Genomic DNA, 25,502 nt, shown 5'->3' on the forward strand with positions numbered 1-25,502 from the left:
TGGTGCCCAAGGGGACCTTTTCCCAGCTAATGGGGGGTGCTCTCGGCGCCACTGGGTTAGTCCCATAGCCCCCTGTTTCTTGAGCAGAAAGTGGTCTCTTTTAACTGAGTCCCTTTACATGCAGTGTTCTATAAGAATGATTTCTCCCAGGTGGCTTCAGTATATACAAAACAAGTCAGTGTGTTTGGTTTTTTTTTTGGTTAAAGATGGCGACGTGCTGTGAACTACAGTTCCCATCTGCCCCTGAACAGGATGTGATGTACTATATGGCAAGACAACCTCCTGACATGTGCAATGCTTTCCTAGGAACCCTGAATACTGCTCTTTTTTTTCCTTTCCTAAGACATGTGGGGTGAGTCATGCCTCCAGTATTTTATGATTCACAGCTGATTTTTATTGGCAATTGTCTGCCATTTGGTATTATACTGTAACAGGCGCTATATGTGTCCTTGGCACTCGCTATTGCACATTCACTGCGCCTTTTTTGATTGGTCTTTTTTCTGTGAATCTTGTACTAGCTTCATATTTAATATTATTCACTGATTGTTATAAATTTCTTTGCTTGTTCAATCCACTATATATATGTATGCATTTGCACTTTATAACTGCTTGAGAAAGGTCCACACTTTGGACTGAAATGTCGCACATGGGCCAATAAAATACTCTTATTTTTTCTACTGGAGTGCTGCCTTCATCTTTCTGGACTATAGATCTATCTATCTATATGTCTATGGACAGGTGGGGGGTTGGACAAATGTAAAAGAGGAGGTTGGACAAGAAATTACATCACAATTTTTTTTTTTGCTCAATAATACATCTTTATTTAGCTTTCAAAAACACATACAAAAATGCATCAAAACCACGCAAAAAAAGCATAAAAAACGCACTTGCGTTTTCTGCCAAGAGCAGCGGATTTAGTGCAGAAAAATCCGCAGGCAAATCTGCAACGTGTGCACATACACTTTCTATGCTTTTGGTGCCAAACCCTAAGGTGCATCATGTTTTTTTGGGGGGGGACTAAACTTTATCAGCATGCACAAGAGAAAACAAAAACACAGAAAATACGCTGCAAAATGTGCTTTTTGTAAGCAGCTTCTTTACTGCCAAAAGAGCAGGTTTTGCCTGCAGCAAAAACGCAACATGTGAACATAGCCTTAATCAATGAATTCAGGCTTTACATTTAGTCCCATTGACACAGGTGTATAACATCCGGCCCCTCGCCATGCCATGTGCCTTTACTAAAATGTGTCAGAATGGCTGGTGGTAAAGACCTCACTGATACCAACATGGTCCTGTAATAGGAACCACCCGTGTAACAAGGCAGTTCATGAAATGTCTTCCCTCCTAAATATTCCTCTGTCAACTGTGAGCAGAATCGGACTGGGGTATCTGGGGCCCACCACGGGAATGGACTCTAGGGGCCCACCCTACAGCTATATGCAAATATCTGTCAGTCGTTATCCCCATTATAGTGGAGCATCGGCTGTAAAACACAGGCAGATCCTGCACATCTACTGTGCACCACAATAACTGGGATGTATAATGACGGTAGTTTACATTAATATGGTTCTTTGGTTAAAACAAGTTATCACCGATCTATGGGCTCCACAGGATAGGTGATCACTTTGGTCCGACTGTTAGAAACTGCACCAATCAGAAGAATGGGGAAGTTTTATCATTGATAGAACACTTATCTCCAGGGCCGGACTGGGACTAAAATTCAGCCCTGGCATTTGAAGTTACACAGGCCCACTTGTCACATGGTGACTGTATAATATCTTTGTAAACTTGTAGGCAGGGAAGGTTTTAGGCAAAGTGGGGCCCTAGGCAAAGTTTAAAATGGGGACCCAAATGCTAACATATTGCACATCACACAAAAAGCATTTCGGTTGTATTTACAAGCGCTGAGTTCAGGCCGCTAAATGAGTTTGATCGACAATACTGAAGTTGTTCAACACTTGTTTCCCGGCCTCTTTCCACCAGCTGAGGAATAATGGTGGGACAGAACCATCACTAACAGATCACCATACAGAATCATGTTATCAGCAGCACATCTACAGTTTACACCGGCGATGTGCTGCTGAGAACAAGGATTTTTGTTCCGGCAAAAACAATCTGAATATGCAGCATTTTACTTGTTTAGTAAAATACACCCCATAGTCCTCCATATATTATAATGTGCACCACAGTCCTCCATATAGTATAATACACTCCCTATAGTCCTCCTTATAGTATAATACACTGCTCAGTCCTCCACATAGTATATTACACTCCTCATAGTCCTTCATACAGCATAATACACTCCTCATAGTGCTCCATATAGTATAATGCTCCGCCATAGTCATCCATGTAGTACAATTCACTTCCCATAGTATAATGCACCCCATAGTTCTTCATATAGTATAACGTATTCCCCATAGTCCTCAATACAGTATAATGCAGCCACCCCAGAGTATAATGTAACCCCCCAAAGAATATAATGCAGCCCCCCCATAGAGTATGATGCAATCACCCCTCATAGAATATAAATATAATACAGCCCCCCATAGAATATAATGTAGCCCCGAACAGAATACAGCCCACCTCCCCATAGAATATAATGCAGCCCCATCAAAGAGTATGATGCAATCATCCCTCATAAAATCTAATACAGCCCCCCATAGAATATAATGCAGCCCACCTCCCCATAATATATAATGCAGCCCCCCATAGTGTATAACACAGCCTCCCCAATAGAATAGAATATACCCCTGCAATAGTATATAACACAGCCACATAGTATATAACATGGCCACCTCCATAGAATATAATATACCTCCCATAGTATATATCAAAGCCCACATATAATATAGCACAACTTGCAAAGTATATAGCACAACCTGCGTAATATAGCACAGCCCGCGTTGTAGTATACAGCACAGCCCGCGTAGTAGTATATACAGCACAGCCCGCGTAGTAGTATATACAGCAAAGCCCGCGTAGTGGTATATACAGCACAGCCCGCGTAGTAGTATGTTGTGAATTCTGTTATCGAACTCCCTCCTGTGGTCATGAATGGTACTTCGGCGAGTTCTGTCCATGGACTCCCTCTGGTGGCTGTGAGTGGAGTTGCTGGTTCTGAGGTTCCTTCCACAGGTGACCTAGGTTATTCTTAGGCTGGCTTCTCTATTTAACTCCACTCAGATCGTTACTCCATGCCAGCTGTCAATGTTCTTGTACTGGTTCAGTTCGCTCTTGGATCTTTCTGGTGACCTGTCTCTTCCTGCAAGAAGCTAAGTCCCCGATTGTTATTTTCTGTTCTTTGTTTCCTTGTCCAGCTTGCTTTCATGATTTTGCTTTGCTAGCTGGAAGCTCTGGGATGCAGAGTGGCACCTCCGCACCGTGAGTCGGTGCGGGGGTCTTTTTGCGCACTCTGCGTGGTCTTTTGTAGTTTTTTGTGCTGACCGCATAGATACCTTTCCTATCCTCTGTCTGTTTAGTTAGTCTGGCCTCCCTTTGCTAAAACCTGTTTCATTTCTGTGTTTGTGACTTTCATCTTAACTCACAGTTAATATTTGTGGGGGGCTGCCTTTTCCTTTGGGGAAATTTCTCTGAGGCAAGGTAGGCTTTATTTTCTATCTCTAGGGCTAGCTAGTTCTTAGGCTGTGTCGAGGCATCTAGGCCATGTCAGGTACGCTCCATGGCTATTTCTAGTGTGTGTGATAGGATTAGGGATTGCGGTCAGCAGAGCTCCCACTTCCCAGAGCTTGTCCCGTATCGGTTTAACCATCAGGTCATTTCGGGTGCTCCTAACCACCAGGTCCATAACAGTAGTATATACAGCACAGCCCGCGTAGTAGTATACACAGCACAGCCCACACAGTGGTATATACACAGCACAGCCCACACAGTGGTATATACACAGCACAGCCCACACAGTGGTATATACACAGCACAGCCCACACAGTGGTATATACACAGCACAGCCCACACAGTGGTATATACACAGCACAGCCCACACAGTGGTATATACACAGCACAGCCCACACAGTGGTATATACACAGCACAGCCCACACAGTGGTATATACACAGCACAGCCCACACAGTGCTATATACACAGCACAGCCCACACAGTGGTATATACACAGCACAGCCCACACAGTGCTATATACACAGCACAGCCCACACAGTGGTATATACACAGCACAGCCCACACAGTGCTATATACACAGCACAGCCCACACAGTGCTATATACACAGCACAGCCCACACAGTGCTATATACACAGCACAGCCCACACAGTGATATATACACAGCACAGCCCACACAGTGGTATATACACAGCACAGCCCACACAGTGGTATATACACAGCACAGCCCACACAGTGGTATATACACAGCACAGCCCACACAGTGCTATATACACAGCACAGCCCACACAGTGGTATATACACAGCACAGCCCACACAGTGCTATATACACAGCACAGCCCACACAGTGGTATATACACAGCACAGCCCACACAGTGGTATATACAGCACAACCCACATCTCATCCCCCAATAATGGCTCCACAGTCCAGTTTAAAAAAAAACCAAAACACTCTCCTCACCTTTTCTCTTGCCTGCGCTGCTCCTGTCTCGGCGGCTGCAGTCTGCACGGGACACAGCAGGTGCGCGATGATATGACGTCATTGCGCACCCGCAGTGTCAGAGGCAGAGCGGGGAATGATGGGAGAGGGAGTGTCAGCGGATGCTCTCTCCTCCATTATTGCATTGAACTATACCGGCATCATAGACGCCGGTATAGTTGAATGCGGCGGCGGCACTGGCGGGGGGAGGGGAGGAAAGAGTGCAGCGGCCCACTACTGGCACCGGCCCTTCTGGCACTTGCCAGAAGTGCCTGATCGCCAGTCCGGCCCTGCTCACATGTATTTCTATGCAGCCGCACGCTCCGGTCCGAGTGCCGGCGGCAGTGCCGGGTATTGATGCAAGAGACTTGCGCGAGTGTCTCGTATTGCACTCACAAGTGTGACCCCGGCCTAATATTGATTGTGGGAATGTACTCTTGGGCAGTGGTCACACATTGCATTTTTGCTCTCTTACAAAACGTTTTGGTGCATTTTTTCATGTGTTTTTGCTGTTTTTATTGCTGTATTTTTGTTGTCTCTTGCGCATGTTGATAAAGTTTAGTGCCTCCCCCCCCCAAAAAAAAGCATGATTTAGCTTCCTTAAGTTTGTGCACCAAACGTGCAAGAAAAACTGATTCCTGCACTTTTTATCTCTAGGGCTAGCTAGTTCTTAGGCTGTGTCGAGGCATCTAGGCCATGTCAGGTACGCTCCATGGCTATTTCTAGTGTGTGTGATAGGATTAGGGATTGCGGTCAGCAGAGCTCCCACTTCCCAGAGCTTGTCCCGTATCGGTTTAACCATCAGGTCATTTCGGGTGCTCCTAACCACCAGGTCCATAACAGTAGTATATACAGCACAGCCCGCGTAGTAGTATACACAGCACATCCCACACAGTGGTATATACACAGCACAGCCCACACAGTGGTATATACACAGCACAGCCCACACAGTGGTATATACACAGCACAGCCCACACAGTGGTATATACACAGCACAGCCCACACAGTGGTATATACACAGCACAGCCCACACAGTGGTATATACACAGCACAGCCCACACATTGGTATATACACAGCACAGCCCACACAGTGGTATATACACAGCACAGCCCACACAGTGGTATATACACAGCACAGCCCACACAGTGCTATATACACAGCACAGCCCACACAGTGGTATATACACAGCACAGCCCACACAGTGGTATATACACAGCACAGCCCACACAGTGCTATATACACAGCACAGCCCACACAGTGCTATATACACAGCACAGCCCACACAGTGATATATACACAGCACAGCCCACACAGTGGTATATACACAGCACAGCCCACACAGTGGTATATACACAGCACAGCCCACACAGTGCTATATACACAGCACAGCCCACACAGTGGTATATACACAGCACAGCCCACACAGTGCTATATACACAGCACAGCCCACACAGTGGTATATACACAGCACAGCCCACACAGTGGTATATACAGCACAACCCACATCTCATCCCCCAATAATGGCTCCACAGTCCAGTTTAAAAAAAACCCAAAACACTCTCCTCACCTTTTCTCTTGCCTGCGCTGCTCCTGTCTCGGCGGCTGCAGTCTGCATGGGACACAGCAGGTGCGCGATGATATGACGTCATTGCGCACCCGCAGTGTCAGAGGCAGAGCGGGGAATGATGGGAGAGGGAGCGTCAGCGGATGCTCTCTCCTCCATTATTGCATTGAACTATACCGGCATCATAGACGCCGGTATAGTTGAATGCGGTGGCGGCACTGGCGGGGGGAGGGGAGGAAAGAGTGCAGCGGCCCACTACTGGCACCGGCCCTTCTGGCACTTGCCAGAAGTGCCTGATCGCCAGTCCGGCCCTGCTCACATGTATTTCTATGCAGCCGCACGCTCCGGTCCGAGTGCCGGCGGCAGTGCCGGGTATTGATGCAAGAGACTTGCGCGAGTGTCTCGTATTGCACTCACAAGTGTGACCCCGGCCTAATATTGATTGTGGGAATGTACTCTTGGGCAGTGGTCACACATTGCATTTTTGCTCTCTTACAAAACGTTTTGGTGCATTTTTTCATGTGTTTTTGCTGTTTTTATTGCTGTATTTTTGTTGTCTCTTGCGCATGTTGATAAAGTTTAGTGCCTCCCCCCCCCCCCAAAAAAAAAAGCATGATTTAGCTTCCTTAAGTTTGTGCACCAAACGTGCAAGAAAAACTGATTCCTGCACTTTTTATCTCTAGGGCTAGCTAGTTCTTAGGCTGTGTCGAGGCATCTAGGCCATGTCAGGTACGCTCCATGGCTATTTCTAGTGTGTGTGATAGGATTAGGGATTGCGGTCAGCAGAGCTCCCACTTCCCAGAGCTTGTCCCGTATCGGTTTAACCATCAGGTCATTTCGGGTGCTCCTAACCACCAGGTCCATAACAGTAGTATATACAGCACAGCCCGCGTAGTAGTATACACAGCACAGCCCACACAGTGGTATATACACAGCGCAGCCCACACAGTGGTATATACACAGCACAGCCCACACAGTGGTATATACACAGCACAGCCCACACAGTGGTATATACACAGCACAGCCCACACAGTGGTATATACACAGCACAGCCCACACAGTGGTATATACACAGCACAGCCCACACATTGGTATATACACAGCACAGCCCACACAGTGGTATATACACAGCACAGCCCACACAGTGGTATATACACAGCACAGCCCACACAGTGGTATATACACAGCACAGCCCACACAGTGGTATATACACAGCACAGCCCACACAGTGGTATATACACAGCACAGCCCACACAGTGCTATATACACAGCACAGCCCACACAGTGCTATATACACAGCACAGCCCACACAGTGCTATATACACAGCACAGCCCACACAGTGATATATACACAGCACAGCCCACACAGTGGTATATACACAGCACAGCCCACACAGTGGTATATACACAGCACAGCCCACACAGTGCTATATACACAGCACAGCCCACACAGTGGTATATACACAGCACAGCCCACACAGTGCTATATACACAGCACAGCCCACACAGTGGTATATACACAGCACAGCCCACACAGTGGTATATACAGCACAACCCACATCTCATCCCCCAATAATGGCTCCACAGTCCAGTTTAAAAAAAAAACCAAAACACTCTCCTCACCTTTTCTCTTGCCTGCGCTGCTCCTGTCTCGGCGGCTGCAGTCTGCACGGGACACAGCAGGTGCGCGATGATATGACGTCATTGCGCACCCGCAGTGTCAGAGGCAGAGCGGGGAATGATGGGAGAGGGAGCGTCAGCGGATGCTCTCTCCTCCATTATTGCATTGAACTATACTGGCATCATAGACGCCGGTATAGTTGAATGCGGCGGCGGCACTGGCGGGGGGAGGGGAGGAAAGAGTGCAGCGGCCCACTACTGGCACCGGCCCTTCTGGCACTTGCCAGAAGTGCCCGATCGCCAGTCCGGCCCTGCTCACATGTATTTCTATGCAGCCGCACGCTCCGGTCCGAGTGCCGGCGGCAGTGCCGGGTATTGATGCAAGAGACTTGCGCGAGTGTCTCGTATTGCACTCACAAGTGTGACCCCGGCCTAATATTGATTGTGGGAATGTACTCTTGGGCAGTGGTCACACATTGCATTTTTGCTCTCTTACAAAACGTTTTGGTGCATTTTTTCATGTGTTTTTGCTGTTTTTATTGCTGTATTTTTGTTGTCTCTTGCGCATGTTGATAAAGTTTAGTGCCTCCCCCCCCCCAAAAAAAAGCATGATTTAGCTTCCTTAAGTTTGTGCACCAAACGTGCAAGAAAAACTGATTCCTGCACTTTTTGCTGTGTTTTTGCACTTACCCATTGTTTCCTATGGATGAAAAAACGCTGAAAGAAGTGACATGCTGCAGTTTTCAAAAACACAGCAGTTTTTCAAATTAGTCAGGAAAATAAAACCAATGTTTGTGCATGAAACTTCTGAACTCTCAAACTTTGCTGGTGCTGTAAAACACTGCTTAATGTTTGCATGTGTGAATATAGCCTATGGGACTTTTTTTTCCCACTTGTCATCCGTGTGCTGTCCGTATGTAATCTGCTTTTTTCACTCAGCAGGCTATTAATCATTTGTAATCTCCTATGCTACAGAATTGTAATGTGTGGGCTCATTCTCACTTACGATGCAATTGGATGAGTGCAATCCGATAAAAAATTGGATTGAACTCGCCCCGATGTTTCTCTATGGTGCAGCTCACATATGCGATTATTTTCTCATGCTGATTCGGCATGCAAAAGCAATCACAGCAGGCTGCATGCTGCGATTACACCCAAGGATCAGATCCCACGCACCCATATAAGTCTATGGGTGCGTGTGAAATATCGCACTGCACTCAGATATCATCCAAGTGCAGTGCGATTCCAGCCAGCAGCCGAGGAGATGGAGAAATTGCTTTCTCTGTCTCCTCCACAGCTGTGCTCTGATTTTCTCATGCGAGAGTATCGGGGCACAGAGCACTGACACTCGGCTTCCGCTCGCAGATCTGCATGGCCTTATTGAATAATATTGGTCCGAGTCTGATTTATTGGACTGCACTCATCCTAGTTATACGCCAGTGTGCGCGAACACTTTGTTGTATAATAGAGGTCAGTGGCAGTAACGTAGACATCCTGTTGAATCCAGTTTTAAAGATACCCTTTTTGTACTCTTGTAAAGAAAAACATCACCCTTCGACATAATGCAAAAACAGCTCATTTCATGTGGATTTGCATAATTTCTGGGAATCGATCCAAAACTTGTGGGCTAGCGCTACATCTTTTGTCAGTGAATTTGCCTTATTTTACATTGTGCTTCTTTAACTTTCTCTTTTGCATACAATGCACATGAAGATAACAAGGAAAGGTTAATGTTAATGCTTAATTTGTCCCTGGTGTCTCAGTGATTTCCACAGTGGAAAACCAGCAGGCAGGAGCTCACATCTGTCTATCAGTATCCATAGCTGCCCGTCATCTGGAGACATATTGTGCCGGCTTTTCCGCGATATTTTTGTTATAGCATGTAACTCATCAAATCCAGAAAGTTCCATTATATCCTTCCTGAGCACCGGTGCCCAAAACTGGACACAGTACTCCATGTGCGGTCTAACTAGGGATTTGTACAGAGGCAGTATAATGCTCTCATCATGTGCATCCAGACCTCTTTTAATGCACCCCATGATCCTGTTTGCCTTGGCAGCTGCTGCCTGGCACTGGCTGCTCCAGGTAAGTTTATCATTAACTAGGATCCCCAAGTCCTTCTCCCTGTCAGATTTACCCAGTGGTTTCCCGTTCAGTGTGACGGCAGAGGAGCGGTTTGAGCTGGGGAGTGAGGACCCGCCTCCCTGGCTAGAGACAGGAATTGTGGCTAAGTATAAAAATGCTTTATTTGGGGTTTACTTGAACCTAAAACTAAAAGAGCCACCTTGTTAGAATGCAGCATTACTGCTGCACAAGGTGGCTCTTTTAGTTTATAACGGCTGGAGGGGGGTGACAGTGGCCCTTTAAATAATTCTGCAGGTTAGTAGCGTGTGAAAACTGCACAGATGCATGTATGGCTACCGGAAGGAAATTCACTTTATTCCTCCCTGGGTTCGTCATCTTTCAGTCTTAGGATATGAGCACACGCTGCGGATTTTTCTGCGGATCCGCAGTGGATTGGCTGCAGCGGATTCGCAGCAGTTTTCCATGAGTTTACAGTACCATGTAAACCTATGGAAAACAAAATCAGCAGTGCACATGCTGCAGAAAAAAAGGCGCGGAAACGCTGCGCTGTTTATTTCACAGCATGTCAATTCTTTGTGCGGATTTACACCTGCTCCATAATAGGAATCCACAGGTGTAAAACAGCAGGTGGAATCCTCACAAAAAAAAATCCACGCTAATTCCGCAGTAATTCCGCAGTGCTGATTTCCTGCGGATTTACCAAAATCAGTGCGGAAAAACCCGCACACCATTCTGCAACATGTGCACATACCCTTACAGGTGTGCAGGGGCACATTACACAGTGCATCAGTGCAGAGACGTTTGGCTGTCAATGTGCCAGGGCATGATTACAGCCAGTGCTCACTATCTACTGAGTGGGACTGAAGCTATGCTGGGCACACCTCTATAACTGAAGCTGGAGGCTGCTGGGATAAATTAATTTCTTCCCGAAAGCCGGGCTTTCAATGTAGCAGCTACACTGCATTAGGCCTACTTCACCCATCTGTTTTTCATGTCCGTGCGCAGTCCGTTTTTTTAAGGGCACATCAATTGTATTCAATGGTGGTGCACACATGTCAGGTTTTTCACACGGACCATGTGTCCATGTGAAATACCCACAGTCATGTCCGTTTTTTTACCAGCAACACAGACAAAATGATCGCTGCACACGTGCACACTGATAAAACATGGATGACATCCATGTGTCATCAGAGTGACATTTACTAGTGTTGGGAAAAGCTGTACAGTGTGCGCTTTCCAAGGCGCCTGGTGCTGAAGATAGCTCTGATCATTGTCGCCTGGTCTTCCTGAGCTCAGCGTGACCAGGTGACAATGATGGGAGTTGTAGACTCCTTTCCATTACTAGCCCCTGGGCTTGATGTCAGCGGCCATAAAACAGCTGACATCAACACCAACCCTATTACTCTACTTGCTACTGCACCAGAGCAAGTGGCAAGAGTGAGGCTAAGTGCCAGATTTAGTGCATCTTATTGATGCACCATTTCTAGGGCCACTGCGAGCTGATGGTATAAGCCTGGTAGGTGGGCCAAAATCCATGGTCCTTTCCCTAGCTATTAATATCTGCCCACAGCCGTCTGTTTAGCCTTTGCTGATTAAAATTTTTTGTAGGTGGACCCAGGGTCGGCGTCAGCACCCGGCGCACTCGGGCAAGTGCCGGGGACCTAGCGAGATGGTGGGCCCATTTTGATAAGTGTGCGATGCTCCCAGCAGCTCCCGTTCCCAGTAATGACTTGCAAAATGACCCCAGATGACGTAGCATCACGCGAGACCGCTACGTAATCGCAGGTCATTGCCGTGAGGAATTACTGGTAACTGGAGCTGCTGGGAGCATTGCTAAGGCCAGGGCTGGATCCGGGGGCTGCCAGAAGGTGAGTATATAACTATTTTTTATTTTAATTACAGGGATATGGCGCCCAGTCCCTGGAGGAGAGTCTCCTCTCCTCCACACTGGGTGCTATACTATGTGGCTGTGCTATATGCTATGTGGTTGTGCTATATACTACGTGGGCTGTGTTATATACTGCGTGAATGCTGTATACTATGTGGGCTGTGTTATATACTACGTGGCTGTGCTATATTCTACGTGGGCTGTGCTATATGCTATGTGACTGTGCTATATACTTCGTGGGCTGTGTTATATACTACATGGCTGTGTTATATACTACGTGGCTGTGTTATATACTATGTGGCTGTTACATATTACATGGCCGTGCTATACAGTACGTGGCTGTGCTATATACTACGTGGGCTGTGCTATATACTACATGGCTGTGCTATATGCAACATGGCTGTGCTATATACTACGTGGCTGTGCTATATGCTACCCATTTTGCACTTTTACAAATGTTCTACGTTAATACTTTCTAATGTTTACTTTAAAACGTTTTCCATAAAAAAATTGTCATATTCAATGTATGCAGTTTTTTCTTTGCAGCAAGTTCAGCTAACAATAAAATGCCTACTGGTAACTGAGGAAGAGGGAGTAGGTCACAAAAATTGGCGCATAAGGGGTTGACTTATATAAAGCCCCTCTGCTGTATGGTATTGTAGAATTTACAATAGCTATCACTCATGTGAGAAGTGAAATCTGGCATTGTACTATACCTATATTTCTCTGCTGTATCTGTGTATCATGAATCGTGGTATGTGTTAAAGGGGGGGCACACAGACTCTTTCGCCCAGGGCCCTCAAAAACCTGCAGCCGGCCCTGGGAGGACCTTACGTCATTTTTTCTGGAGTCCCCCTGTAAACTAAAGGTTAAGCAAACAGTCGTGAGCTGTTATCAATAGCCTGGGAGCCTTTAGGGCTAATGGCTCCTTTCCCAGATTATTAAAATCAGCCCCATAGGTTGCCTTTCCCTCTGCTGGTTTTGAAAATTACCCAGGAGCTCATGCATTTTTTTAAATCATTTTTGTCTTCATTATATAAAAGTAGTAAAACATAAATAAAACTACATCAAATTGGTATCGCCATAATTGTGCCGATCCACAGCATACTAAAACACACGTGCATTTTTTATCTCTGGATTTTCCACATTTAATGTAAGTCTAAAGGGAACATCTGTACACAGAACTCAGCGTACTCAGAAGAAAATGGATTTGAAACGTGCACCGCAGGTCAGATTACATTGAGTCAAATAGAAACACAGTGGGCAGGAGATTTCTATAAATCTCATCCACTTTCCTGGAACAAAGTGTGTATTTGATACAAAAAAAATATGCAATGTCAATAACTCACCAAAAGCTCATCTACACAGTTTTCTCAAATCTCAGTGGGCCGTATACATGGAAATAGAGAAAAGCTCATTGCACCTTTCTGTTTGTTGCTCTCAGCTCATTGAATGAGGTCCTGAATTGGTGACTCTCGTCTATTAATCCAAAATAATTTAACAGAGTAGGAGTTGACAAAGCTGTGGAAAAAACACAAAAATTCCAAATTACCATGCGGTCAGTTATCAATCACTTATCTTAACCTCCCCCTTTCCTTCAAAATCTCATCTGAATGATTGCATGAAATTCGGTGACCCCCTCCTAGCACCCACCCTTGTCAAGCAGTGGCCAAATCATCTTCAGTTTTAAAGAAAAAAAAAGGTGACAACTTGCTTTTCTTTTATTTGATTTCTATTTTCACTGAATTGCTTATTTTTTTATATTATTTATATTACCATATAATACACAGCGACTTTGGCTACGACACCGGTCACAAGGCCAACAATGGCTGAATGCTGCTTATACATCAGAGTGTAATGCAAGTGAATGGTCTCGCGTTTGCGACAGTGACAAGCATGTCACAAAAATTCGGAACCAGTTGGATTTTTGTGACTTGCTTCTCACGGTCGCGGTTCCTTTGTTCATTGTAAGCCATTCAATTGCAATCATTGGCCGCACAACCTGTTTCCTTACCAAAGTCTCCAATGCAGTCCCAGCCATGTAGTATCAACTGTGAAATATTTACTGAGATTTGGGATTACTCCAGTCCCAGGGCTGTGAAGTCAGAGTTGGAGTTGTAGAGTCGAAGTCGGTGTCCATTTTAGTGGAGTCGGAGTTGGAGTCGGTATAAATTGAACTGACTCCGACTCCTAAAATTTACAATAAATTGGGTACAATAGTATAATGTAGGATGTGCTGTAAATGTTTTCATAGTAATGTGGGAAAATTTCCTATAAATGTCTGGCCTGTTCGTGATGTAAGGATCTTGGCTCTTAGTGGAGATGGATCTGTGCTGCACTTTATGTACATGCTTAGCAGTGATGCAGTGCTGTGAGGAGATGAATCTGTGCTGCACTTTATGTACATGCTCAGTAGTGAGGCAGTGTTGTGGAGATGAATCTGTGCTGCACATTATGTACATGCTCAGTAGTGAAGCTGTGCTGCACTTTATGTACATGCTCAGTAGTGAGGCAGTGCTGCACTGTATGTACATGCTCAGTAGTGAGGCAGTGCTGCACTGTATGTACATGCTCAGTAGTGAGGCAGTGTTGTGGAGATGAATCTGTGCTGCACATTATGTACATGCTCAGTAGTGAAGCTGTGCTGCACTTTATGTACATGCTCAGTAGTGAGGCAGTGCTGCACTGTATGTACATGCTCAGTAGTGAGGCAGTGCTGCACTGTATGTACATGCTCAGTAGTGAGGCAGTGTTGTGGAGATGAATCTGTGCTGCACGTTATGTACATGCTCAGTAGTGAAGCTGTGCTGCCCTTTATGTACATGTTCAGTAGTGAGGCAGGGCTGTGTAGTCGCAGTCGTGGAGTTGGAAGTCAGGGAAATGGAGGAGTCGGAGTTAGGAGTCGGTGATTTGGCTAACCAACTCCACAGCCCTGATTAAATTGACTTCATTACCCATTGCTTAGAAAGGAAGGTTTATGTGTAATTTGCATTAAGTTGGATTACATTTTTTCAATATTTTCTTACTATGTATGGGCTTTTTATTCTTATTTGCTAACAGCTTTAGAATTACAGTATGAAAATCAATAATACTTTACATTAAGCACCAGGATTACAGAAGAGGGAAGCAATGCAGGCAGCAGCTGTGTGGTGATGCTTGGAGCAGGTGTTGCATGAGAACTGAAATCCCAGTATTCCTAGGCATTAATAAATATGATGCAAGTCACGCATTTAGCTTAATAATGGTGATGTCTAGGACATGAGACCCCCAACAATATCTTAAAAGACCACTGAGAAGTCCGCAGCTCAGGAGGCGCACAGCTCCTGCCTGTGTGCACATATAGAAGAGTTCGGATGAGACCCCCACCAGAGGTCCACAGCTCCAGAGACAAGAGCGCAAGCTCCTGCTTGTGTGCAGATGAAGAAGAGTATGGATGAGACCCCCACCAGAAGTCCACATCTCCTGCCTGAACGAGTAAGGGACGGAGTACAGATTCAATAGAAAGTATGATTGTTTGTTGAATCCATACTCTGCTCAATATACCGTATGTGTGCTCAAAGAGCCAAAAATATTAAACTGTATACAGAAGTTTTGCTGCTCTTTTAAACATCTATTTATTATATTTTATAAGTTATGGGCATTAAATTACATTGTAAAAGAAGAAGAGAAGAATGAAGATCCCGTGATCCTATTGGTAAATTTGTCTATTTTAGTGGTTCCAATGGATGTCTGTCACTCTCAAAAAGAGGAACGGGGAACTGCTGAATATTAATTAATTAGTGACAAATTATATTATTCATCTTTACAAATACATTGCTTAAGGCCTCATTAACAAATCAGTATTTTTGAACAGTATTTCATCAGCAGTATTTGTATGCCTAAACCAGGAGTATCTTCAAAACACAGAACAGTTGTCAATCTTTCAATTATAGCTTTTCTCTGTACGTTCTATTCCTTTCTTTGGCATACAAATATTGATGCAAAAATACTGATGTGTGAATGAGGAATTATTCATAGCAGAAGGTTCTGCTGACATTACATATAATATGACTGGACACTTAGCTTGGGCAATAGATGGACAACAGGTGCTTAGTCCAGGATATACAGTGACCTGCGAAAGCATTCAACCCCTCCCCCCCTAAAGAACATGCATACAACTATGAAGATTTGGTTTTCGATTTTTTTTTTATGAACCAAGCAACAAATAGGCCAAAATTGCTGAACACTTCAGTGTATATAACTATTCACCCCACTAAAGTCAGTACTTTGTAGAGCCTACATTTGCGGTAATTACAGCTGCAAGTGGCTTTGGATAAGTCTCTATGAGCTTTCCACATCTTGCCACTGCGATTTTTTTCCCATACCTCAATGCAAAACTACTCCAGTTCCTTCAACTTTAATTTTCAAGTCTGCCCACAGATTCTGAATTGGATTAAGATTTGGGCTTTGACTAGGCCACTCGAAAAAATGTTCACGTTTACCCTTAAACCACTTGAGTAATGCTTTAGCAGTATGCTTTGGGTCATTGTCTTGTTGGAAAGTGAACATCCATCCAAATATCAAATCACCAACAAACAAGCAAGATTTGCTCAAAAAATCCCCGTATTTCGCACCATCCATCTTCCCTTGACTCGGAACATTTTCCTTGTCCCTGCTGCCAAAAACATTCCCACAGCATGATCCTGCCACCATGTTTCACTGTGGGGATGGTGTTTTTGGAGTGATGAGCTGTCTTGGTATGGCTCCAGACAAAGCGTTTACCTTTGTGACCAAAAAGTTCAATTTTCGGCTCATCTGACCACAGCACCTTCCTCCATACATTTGGAGAGTCTCCCACATGTCTTTTGTCAAATTCAAAACAAGCTTTACAATTTGTGTGTGTAAATATAGCTTTTTTCTGCCCACTCTTCTATAAAGGAGTGTATGACTTATTGTGAGTTTATGAATAAATACTCCAGTCTCTGCTTTGGAACTCTGCACCTCCTTAAGGGTTACCTTTGGTCTCCGTGCTGCCTCTCTGATTAACACCCTCCTTGCCCGAGCTGAGAGTTTTGGTGGGTGGCCCTCTCTTGGCAGGTTTGTTGTGGTAACATGTTCTTTTTATTTGATGGTAATGGATTTGATGGTGCTTTGGGGGATCATCAGAGATTGGATAATTTATTATAACCCAATCGTGACTTGGGCTTCCTTTCACTAAGTATCTGACTTATGAATGTATGAAGGTAATTGCTTGCACAAGAAATTTTAGGGGGTTTCATCGCAAAAGTGGTGAATACCTATGCACATGGAGCACCCTGCCCAGGCCATGGGGTACTCGGTACCGGGTCTGACACAGCAATTCTTAAAGCAGTGACCTGGTCCATGGCCCTGAGCGACCATGTAAAAGTGAAATTAAAGGGGAAAATAAAGTTTATGGGAAAAGGGGAATTGTTTGTGACGCCACCCGTGGTGTTCGGTCAATATGGCCGACGCTGCAGTTCAGATCCACTGGGGCAGTTGGTGACGCAGCAAAGATGTTTCAGCTCTCCACGGGCAGAGCTAGTCCCTAGGGCAGATATAGGTGTTGATTGTGATGATGATGGTTGTGGTAGTTGTAGTACAAAAGAAAAAAAATTGTATTTCAGCTCACCCTTATTCATTTGTCCGATGTGGTAAAAATCAGTCCGAGCACGGAAGCAAAGTGTTTCTGCCACAACACTGATCAACGTTTTGAGAGAAAAGAGATGGCTCCAGCTCCGGGAATAAAATAGAGAAACTTTGTTAGTTCATGTTAAAACGCTGTCCTCCAGCGCTGTGCTCTGCACTCCTCCTGTACTGTCTGTGTGAGCACAGCGGCCGGAAAGCAGAGCGGTGACGTCACCGCTCTGCTTTCCGGCTGACCGACGCTCACAGCCAGAGCAGGAGGAGTGCAGAGCACAGCGCTGGAGGACAGACAGCGGTAGGTAAGTATGTACTGTTTGTTTTTTTTACTTTTAGGAAGGTAACCAGGGTAAACATCGGGTTACTAAGCGCGGCCCTGCGCTTAGTTACCCGATGTTTACCCTGGATACCAGTGAAGACATCGCTGGATCGGTGTCACACACGCCGATCCAGCGATGTCTACGGGAGATCCAGCGACGAAATAAAGTTCTGGACTTTCTTCAGCGACCAACGATCTCCCAGCAGGGGCCTGATCGTTGCTTGCTGTCACACATAACGATTTTATTAACGATATCGTTGCTACGTCACAAAAAGCAACGATATCGTTAACGATATCGTTATGTGTGAAGGTACCTTAACCAACACCCGACTGGACGCGTTTCGAGCAACAAGTGTGCTCTTAGTCCTCAGTGTGATAGTTGTAGTGCAAGGCAAGTGGCACAAGAATAATTCAGAGGACACAGCTGGGTGCAGTTTTCAACCCTTTACTCACAGTTCTGCAGATTACTTTCTCCAGCCGTGTGCTGTGTCCTTCGGGTCTGTGGTCCAGCCAACCCCCAGTTGATTTGGGGTACACTTCTCCAGGACTCCTCTCTTATGTTCCTTTTCTGGCCGTCTCACTGTGCTGATTCCAATCTCTCCTGCCCTGCGCCTTCACACACAGTGTCCCAAGCCAGCAGCCGCGGACCTTGTTGGGTGATGTATTCTGATTCCCCTTGATTCTATGTGGCTGCCTTTTCAGCGAATATGTGTGGATGTGGCTGTGGCACTTACAGATACCACAGCCTCCAGCTTGCTAGCTGAGCTTTGTAGTTCTCCACTAGTCTTGGGATTCGGTTCCTCACTGCGACCTGGTCCCTTCACCTGGCGATGGTCAGCGTGAATGCGGGCCCCACGGGTGGATTGCTCACTACCTGTGCCCCTAGGACCCCTTCTTTCTCTCCTGAAGCTTCTTTCGCTCTATTCTTCTTTCTCTAGCTCCCTCTGACAGGGAGCCTCTTTCTGCACGTCTTACTCCATTCAGCTCCTCTCACAATCTTTGACTAACTTTCCCTCCTAATTAGCTCCTCCCCTATCTACTCACTCCACCCACACCCTCTACCTAGTTACCCTCTCCAGTCTGGGATGAGGCCATCCTCCCATAGGGTATGCCCAGGTGCCCTGACTGGAGTGGGGTGGTGTTGGATGCTGGTGTTAGAGTCCTGGCTAGTGCCCCTCCTTACCTGAGAGTGGGATACCACACATCTGGATGAGGTGCAGTACCTCTGTGGCGACTGAACCCTCAGGGGCGCCACACACATGACAATTTTTAGTTAGTAACATAGTAACATAGTAACATAGTTAGTAAGGCCGAAAAAAGACATTTGTCCATCCAGTTCAGCCTATATTCCATCATAATAAATACCCAGATCTACGTCCTTCTACAGAACCTAATAATTGTATGATACAATATTGTTCTGCTCCAGGAAGACATCCAGGCCTCTCTTGAACCCCTCGACTGAGTTCGCCATCACCACCTCCTCAGGCAAGCAATTCCAGATTCTCACTGCCCTAACAGTAAAGAATCCTCTTCTATGTTGGTGGAAAAACCTTCTCTCCTCCAGACGCAAAGAATGCCCCCTTGTGCCCGTCACCTTCCTTGGTATAAACAGATCCTCAGCGAGATACTTGTATTGTCCCCTTATATACTTATACATGGTTATTAGATCGCCCCTCAGTCGTCTTTTTTCTAGACTAAATAATCCTAATTTCGCTAATCTATCTGGGTATTGTAGTTCTCCCATCCCCTTTATTAATTTTGTTGCCCTCCTTTGTACTCTCTCTAGTTCCATTATATCCTTCCTGAGCACCGGTGCCCAAAACTGGACACAGTACTCCATGTGCGGTCTAACTAGGGATTTGTACAGAGGCAGTATAATGCTCTCATCATGTGTATCCAGACCTCTTTTAATGCACCCCATGATCCTGTTTGCCTTGGCAGCTGCTGCCTGGCACTGGCTGCTCCAGGTAAGTTTATCATTAACTAGGATCCCCAAGTCCTTCTCCCTGTCAGATTTACCCAGTGGTTTCCCGTTCAGTGTGTAATGGTGATATTGATTCCCTCTTCCCATGTGTATAACCTTACATTTATCATTGTTAAACCTCATCTGCCACCTTTCAGCCCAAGTTTCCAACTTATCCAGATCCATCTGTAGCAGAATACTATCTTCTCTTGTATTAACTGCTTTACATAGTTTTGTATCATCTGCAAATATCGATATTTTACTGTGTAAACCTTCTACCAGATCATTAATGAATATGTTGAAGAGAGCAGGTCCCAATACTGACCCCTGCGGTACCCCACTGGTCACAGCGACCCAGTTAGAGACTATACCATTTATAACCACCCTCTGCTTTCTATCACTAAGCCAGTTACTAACCCATTTACACACATTTTCCCCCAGACCAAGCATTCTCATTTTGTGTACCAACCTCTTGTGCGGCACGGTATCAAACGCTTTGGAAAAATCGAGATATACCACGTCCAATGACTCACCGTGGTCCAGTCTATAGCTTACCTCTTCATAAAAACTGATTAGATTGGTTTGACAGGAGCGATTTCTCATAAACCCATGCTGATATGGAGTTAAACAGTTATTCTCATTGAGATAATCCAGAATAACATCCCTCAGAAACCCTTCAAATATTTTACCAACAATAGAGGTTAGACTTACTGGCCTATAATTTCCAGGTTCACTTTTAGAGCCCTTTTTGAATATTGGCACCACATTTGCTATGCGCCAGTCCTGCGGAACAGACCCTGTCGCTATAGAGTCACTAAAAATAAGAAATAATGGTTTATCTATTACATTACTTAGTTCTCTTAGTACTCGTGGGTGTATGCCATCCGGACCCGGAGATTTATCTATTTTAATCTTATTTAGCCGGTTTCGCACCTCTTCTTGGGTTAGATTGGTGACCCTTAATATAGGGTTTTCATTGTTTCTTGGGATTTCACCTAGCATTTCATTTTCCACCGTGAATACCGTGGAGAAGAAGGTGTTTAATATGTTAGCTTTTTCCTCGTCATCTACAACCATTCTTTCCTCACTATTTTTTAAGGGGCCTACATTTTCAGTTTTTATTCTTTTACTATTGATATAGTTGAAGAACAGTTTGGGATTAGTTTTACTCTCCTTAGCAATGTGCTTCTCTGTTTCCTTTTTGGCAGCTTTAATTAGTTTTTTAGATAAAGTATTTTTCTCCCTATAGTTTTTTAGAGCTTCAATGGTGCCATCCTGCTTTAGTAGTGCAAATGCTTTCTTTTTACTGTTAATTGCCTGTCTTACTTCTTTGTTTAGCCACATTGGGTTTTTCCTATTTCTAGTCCTTTTATTCCCACAAGGTATAAACCGCTTACACTGCCTATTTAGGATGTTCTTAAACATTTCCCATTTATTATCTGTATTCTCATTTCTGAGGATATTGTCCCAGTCTACCAGATTAAGGGCATCTCTAAGCTGTTCAAACTTTGCCTTCCTAAAGTTCAATGTTTTTGTGACTCCCTGACAAGTCCCCCTAGTGAAAGACAGGTGAAACTGCACAATATTGTGGTCGCTATTTCCTAAATGCCCAACCACCTGCAGATTTGTTATTCTGTCAGGTCTATTAGATAGTATTAGGTCTAAAAGTGCTGCTCCTCTGGTTGGATTCTGCACCAATTGTGAAAGATAATTTTTCTTGGTTATTAGCAGAAACCTGTTGCCTTTATGGGTTTCACAGGTTTCTGTTTCCCAGTTAATATCCGGGTAGTTAAAGTCCCCCATAACCAGGACCTCATTATGGGTTGCAGCTTCATCTATCTGCTTTAGAAGTAGACTTTCCATGCTTTCTGTTATATTTGGGGGTTTGTAACAGACCCCAATGAGAATTTTGTTACCATTTTTCCCTCCATGAATTTCAACCCATATGGACTCGACATCCTCATTCCCTTCGCTAATATCCTCCCTTAGAGTGGACTTTAGACAAGACTTTACATAGAGACAAACCCCTCCTCCTCTCCGATTTTTACGATCCTTTCTAAACAGACTGTAACCCTGTAAGTTAACTGCCCAGTCATAGCTTTCATCTAACCATGTCTCGGTTATTCCCACTATGTCAAAGTTACCTGTAGATATTTCTGCTTCTAGTTCTTCCATCTTGTTTGTCAGGCTTCTGGCGTTTGCGAGCATGCAGTTTAGAGGATTTTGTTTTGTTCCAATCTCCTCACTGTGGATTGTTTTAGAAATGTTCTTACCTCCCTTCTGAGTATGTTTTCCTGGGTCGTCTTTGTTCGAGTCTAATGTTTTTCTTCCCGTCCCCTCTTCGGGGAGTTATTTAATCCCATAAATTTAATATATGTCTATATTTTTCTCACTTCACTTCATCAACTTAGACTATTTAGTGCTGATGCATCACACACAAATCGTATTAGAAAAATTTTTAAACACAGGTTGTAATGTAACAAAATAGCTAAAAAGCCATGTTATGTATATCTCAATACATGACACTCACACAGAGCCTACACTCAGGGACTGCAATTTTGCTTTGCTCTGCTGCGCTAGATTCTCAGAGAGTTACAAACAACTGACAAGTTGTCCAAGTTGACAAGTTTACGCAATCAGGATAAAGAGAAAGATGGATGAGATACTGCTGTCAACCAGTCTAATGAACTAACTATAGAAAAATGGTCTGTTTCTTTGTAACTACTTCACATATTCTGTATTTTCCTACAATAATACTTTCTGAAGACCATCCAAAATTCTCCTTGGTATCATAATAACTGGTAACAAGTCCCAAAATAAATATATATACAAAACATATGCTATTAACCTGCAGCTATGGGCTTAATCTGCAGGTTAATAGCGTTCTAAAGCTGCCCAGCCACCACTCTGAAATACCGGCTACTGGGAAGAAATTAACATTATTTCTCCCTGCAGCTTCAAAGATTTTCACAGATCCAAAGACTTGTATGGACAATTTTGATTTGGATCAAAAATGGACATGTTTCAGTAACTTTCTGTGGACCACTTGGTTAGTAAAAATAAGAGTCATTTGAACTGCATCATAGACTATATTGGATATGTGTTCTGTCTGTGAAAAACACAGAACACGTCACGACAAGGCCTAACGATGGAACTGCTGCACCATGAGACCGGACCTTGGAAATATAGGATGATACCTGTGGGAACAGTTGTACAAATCCTTTATTCAACATTACTATTTGTATATAACCGTGTAAAGGATAAGTACGACACATTGATGAGCTGGGAACCTTTTAAGTCTTGGCACCTATGGTCACGGTGACTAGAGCTGTAAATATGGCTCCGTAAGGATATACATGCATGCACATGGTGTACAGCGCTAATGAATACTGATTGTTGCGAGTGTATACATCAGGTTTCCATATGTATAATATGACTTGTAATGGAGTCTCTAACTTGGTATCATGTTCCAGGCTTATTCTGAACAGAAGGTGTTTCACACTGTATGGCGCAGTGAGTGTTTTGACATGATGACACCGCGCAGGTGTCAGGCTCTTATTCATATGACATGTGGGACTGCATTATCCTAGATTTCCTCTGTCACTATTGTGCACATTATTTTCACATGACTAATCAGACAGGTGGAGTAAACCGTACATACAGGTGCAGCCTGCTGCTATAATACATCGCTATAGCCGGCAGAGACTAAGCCATTTTTGCAAATCCCAGCGGATTATTAATCCACTACAAGAGCAACTGCCTGTAACACAAGATCTCTCATGAAGCCTATTATTATTTCATCTATTCTAATGATACCTTGTGGAAACCATAAGTAGCCAAGGAACTATGACAAGGCTACACATTTCATTTTCACACAGCCTCAAACTCATCACTGCATTTCCACCAGTTTTGGGTGTTAATACCTCACAATTAGCAACTTTTAGATGTGGGATATTCATCAAATGATTTGTGTCATTTTAAAGTTGTCTTTTGTGGTTTAGTTTGTTTTCTGATTAAGTCAATGTAGCTTTTCCAGATGTTTTAGACTGATTCATGAAATGTAACTTATTTAAAAAGTTGTAAAATTTGGTGCAACTTTACTCCAGTCCCCCGTTGGGGTGTTTTTCTGTATGCCAGTCATTTTGGCACAGTTTTTGCAAAACATGCTATCTTTTCCACTAAAAAATCACAAAACCAGTTAAAGACAGAGACAAAGACACTTTTGGGTGTGGGCAAAATCAGTGACGTACCTAGGGGGGTGGGGAAGCCGGAGCATGTGCCCCGGGCGCAACCGGCAGGGGAGCGCAGTCGGGCCGCCTAATTCGGTGGTCCGCATTGTCTCCCCCGGTGGCTGCATTCTGCCACCCCCCGGATTGAGTGTCGGCTGTTCTCTGTGCCGACTGTCAAGCTGACAGCCGGCACAGAGAAGCTGCAGCGCGCCGGCTCCCAACATGTGTGGACATATCGCATGTGCAGCCTGTGTGGCTGCATCAGGATCTGGCGGAAATCCTTGCAGCTCCGCTGCCTACAAGAGAAAATAGCAGCAGAGCTGCAGCGATCTGTCTTCCTGCCCGAGCTTCCTCTCACACAGGCAGCGCCGCTGGATGACGTCATCATTCAGCGGCCGGCTGTGTCAATGGAAGGCGATGAGATGCTATGTAGAGAGGAGAGAGGTGCTGTGTGTGTATATATATATATATAGAGGTGATAGGTGCTCTGTGTTGTGTGCGTGTGTGTATATAGAGGTGAGAGGTGCTGTGTGTGTGTTGTGTGTGTGTATATATAGAGGTGAGAGGTGCTGTGTGTGTGTTGTGTGTGTGTGTATATAGAGGTGAGAGGTGCTGTGTGTGTGTGTATATGGAGCACCCCCAGACACAGGGCCGCGGGGTACTCGGTACCGGTCCTCTCTGTCTCGGTTCTAGGGTTGTCACGGTGGCTGGACCCGGTCTGTGACCTTGCTAAGGGGCTTCCAATGAAAGGTGATGCAAGTTTGTCAAGGTTTCATGACGCCACCTGTGGTATTCGGTCAGGGTGACCGACGCTGCTTGGGGCCCACTGGGGTGGTGTTATGGCAGCTAGATGGTATACCTTCCCATAGGTGAAGTATATCCCCTGGGCTTCCCAGTAGTATAGGTGGTGATGATGTGAGTTGCGGTTAATAACGAGGACACAGGGTTGTAGTCTCGGGATCTGCAATCCAGAGCACTGCTAACAGGGCTGGCTGAGACCGGCCGGTCCGAAGGCACATCCAGAGTTCCCTTTGCAGGTGGAAATCATTGCCTACCAACTAGCGCCTGTGTGTTGTATTCCTTCCCTGCTGAGCACCACGGGATAGTCCTCACAACTCTCGTATCAGTTCTTTCTCTTCTCCGTCCCCCAAGTTTATCTGGCTAGGACGCACCCGTATGATGGGTAGGCTCAGAGCTATTCTGGGACCCTAGAGACGCCCCTCTCCACGTTTGCCCCCTATGTCTGCTTAAGTGATTTAAGGTAGACAGCCAACCTGTAATCAACTGTCCTGCCGCTGTTTGAAGTAGTGCTTGGAGTCAGTTACTTCCTCGGCGTTCCGGCCACCGGCTACACGCCTCAGCAGGATGTCGCTGATCTCGGGGCACGACTCCTACTGGTTCTATCTCCTTGTGCTGTGATCTCGTTTCTCACTTCTCCACAAAATACTTCGCTTCGTGTCCTTCCTTAGGATGCCGCCGCAAGGTAGTGCAGGCGCGGCTCCGTAATGATCTGTCCTTTCTGCTAAGTACCTGCCAGGAACCCACCCCTGACAGGTCCTCCCTGGAGCTCTCCCAGGCTGCTTT

At 45.0% G+C, this 25,502-nt stretch overlaps 1 protein-coding gene across 1 annotated transcript in view; it reads left to right on the top strand.

The window, feature by feature from the left end:
• Positions 1-295: 295 nt before the first annotated feature.
• Positions 296-25,502, top strand: part of S100Z (S100 calcium binding protein Z) — a 72,051-nt gene continuing 46,844 nt past the window's right edge. Inside the window, exon 1 of the mRNA XM_069745371.1 lies at positions 296-352. The gene's annotated coding sequence lies outside the window, so the exon portion shown is untranslated. The remainder of the gene's footprint in view (positions 353-25,502) is intronic.

This window comes from Ranitomeya imitator, chromosome 1 (assembly GCF_032444005.1).
Source record: "Ranitomeya imitator isolate aRanImi1 chromosome 1, aRanImi1.pri, whole genome shotgun sequence".
Lineage (NCBI taxonomy): Eukaryota > Metazoa > Chordata > Amphibia > Anura > Dendrobatidae > Ranitomeya > Ranitomeya imitator.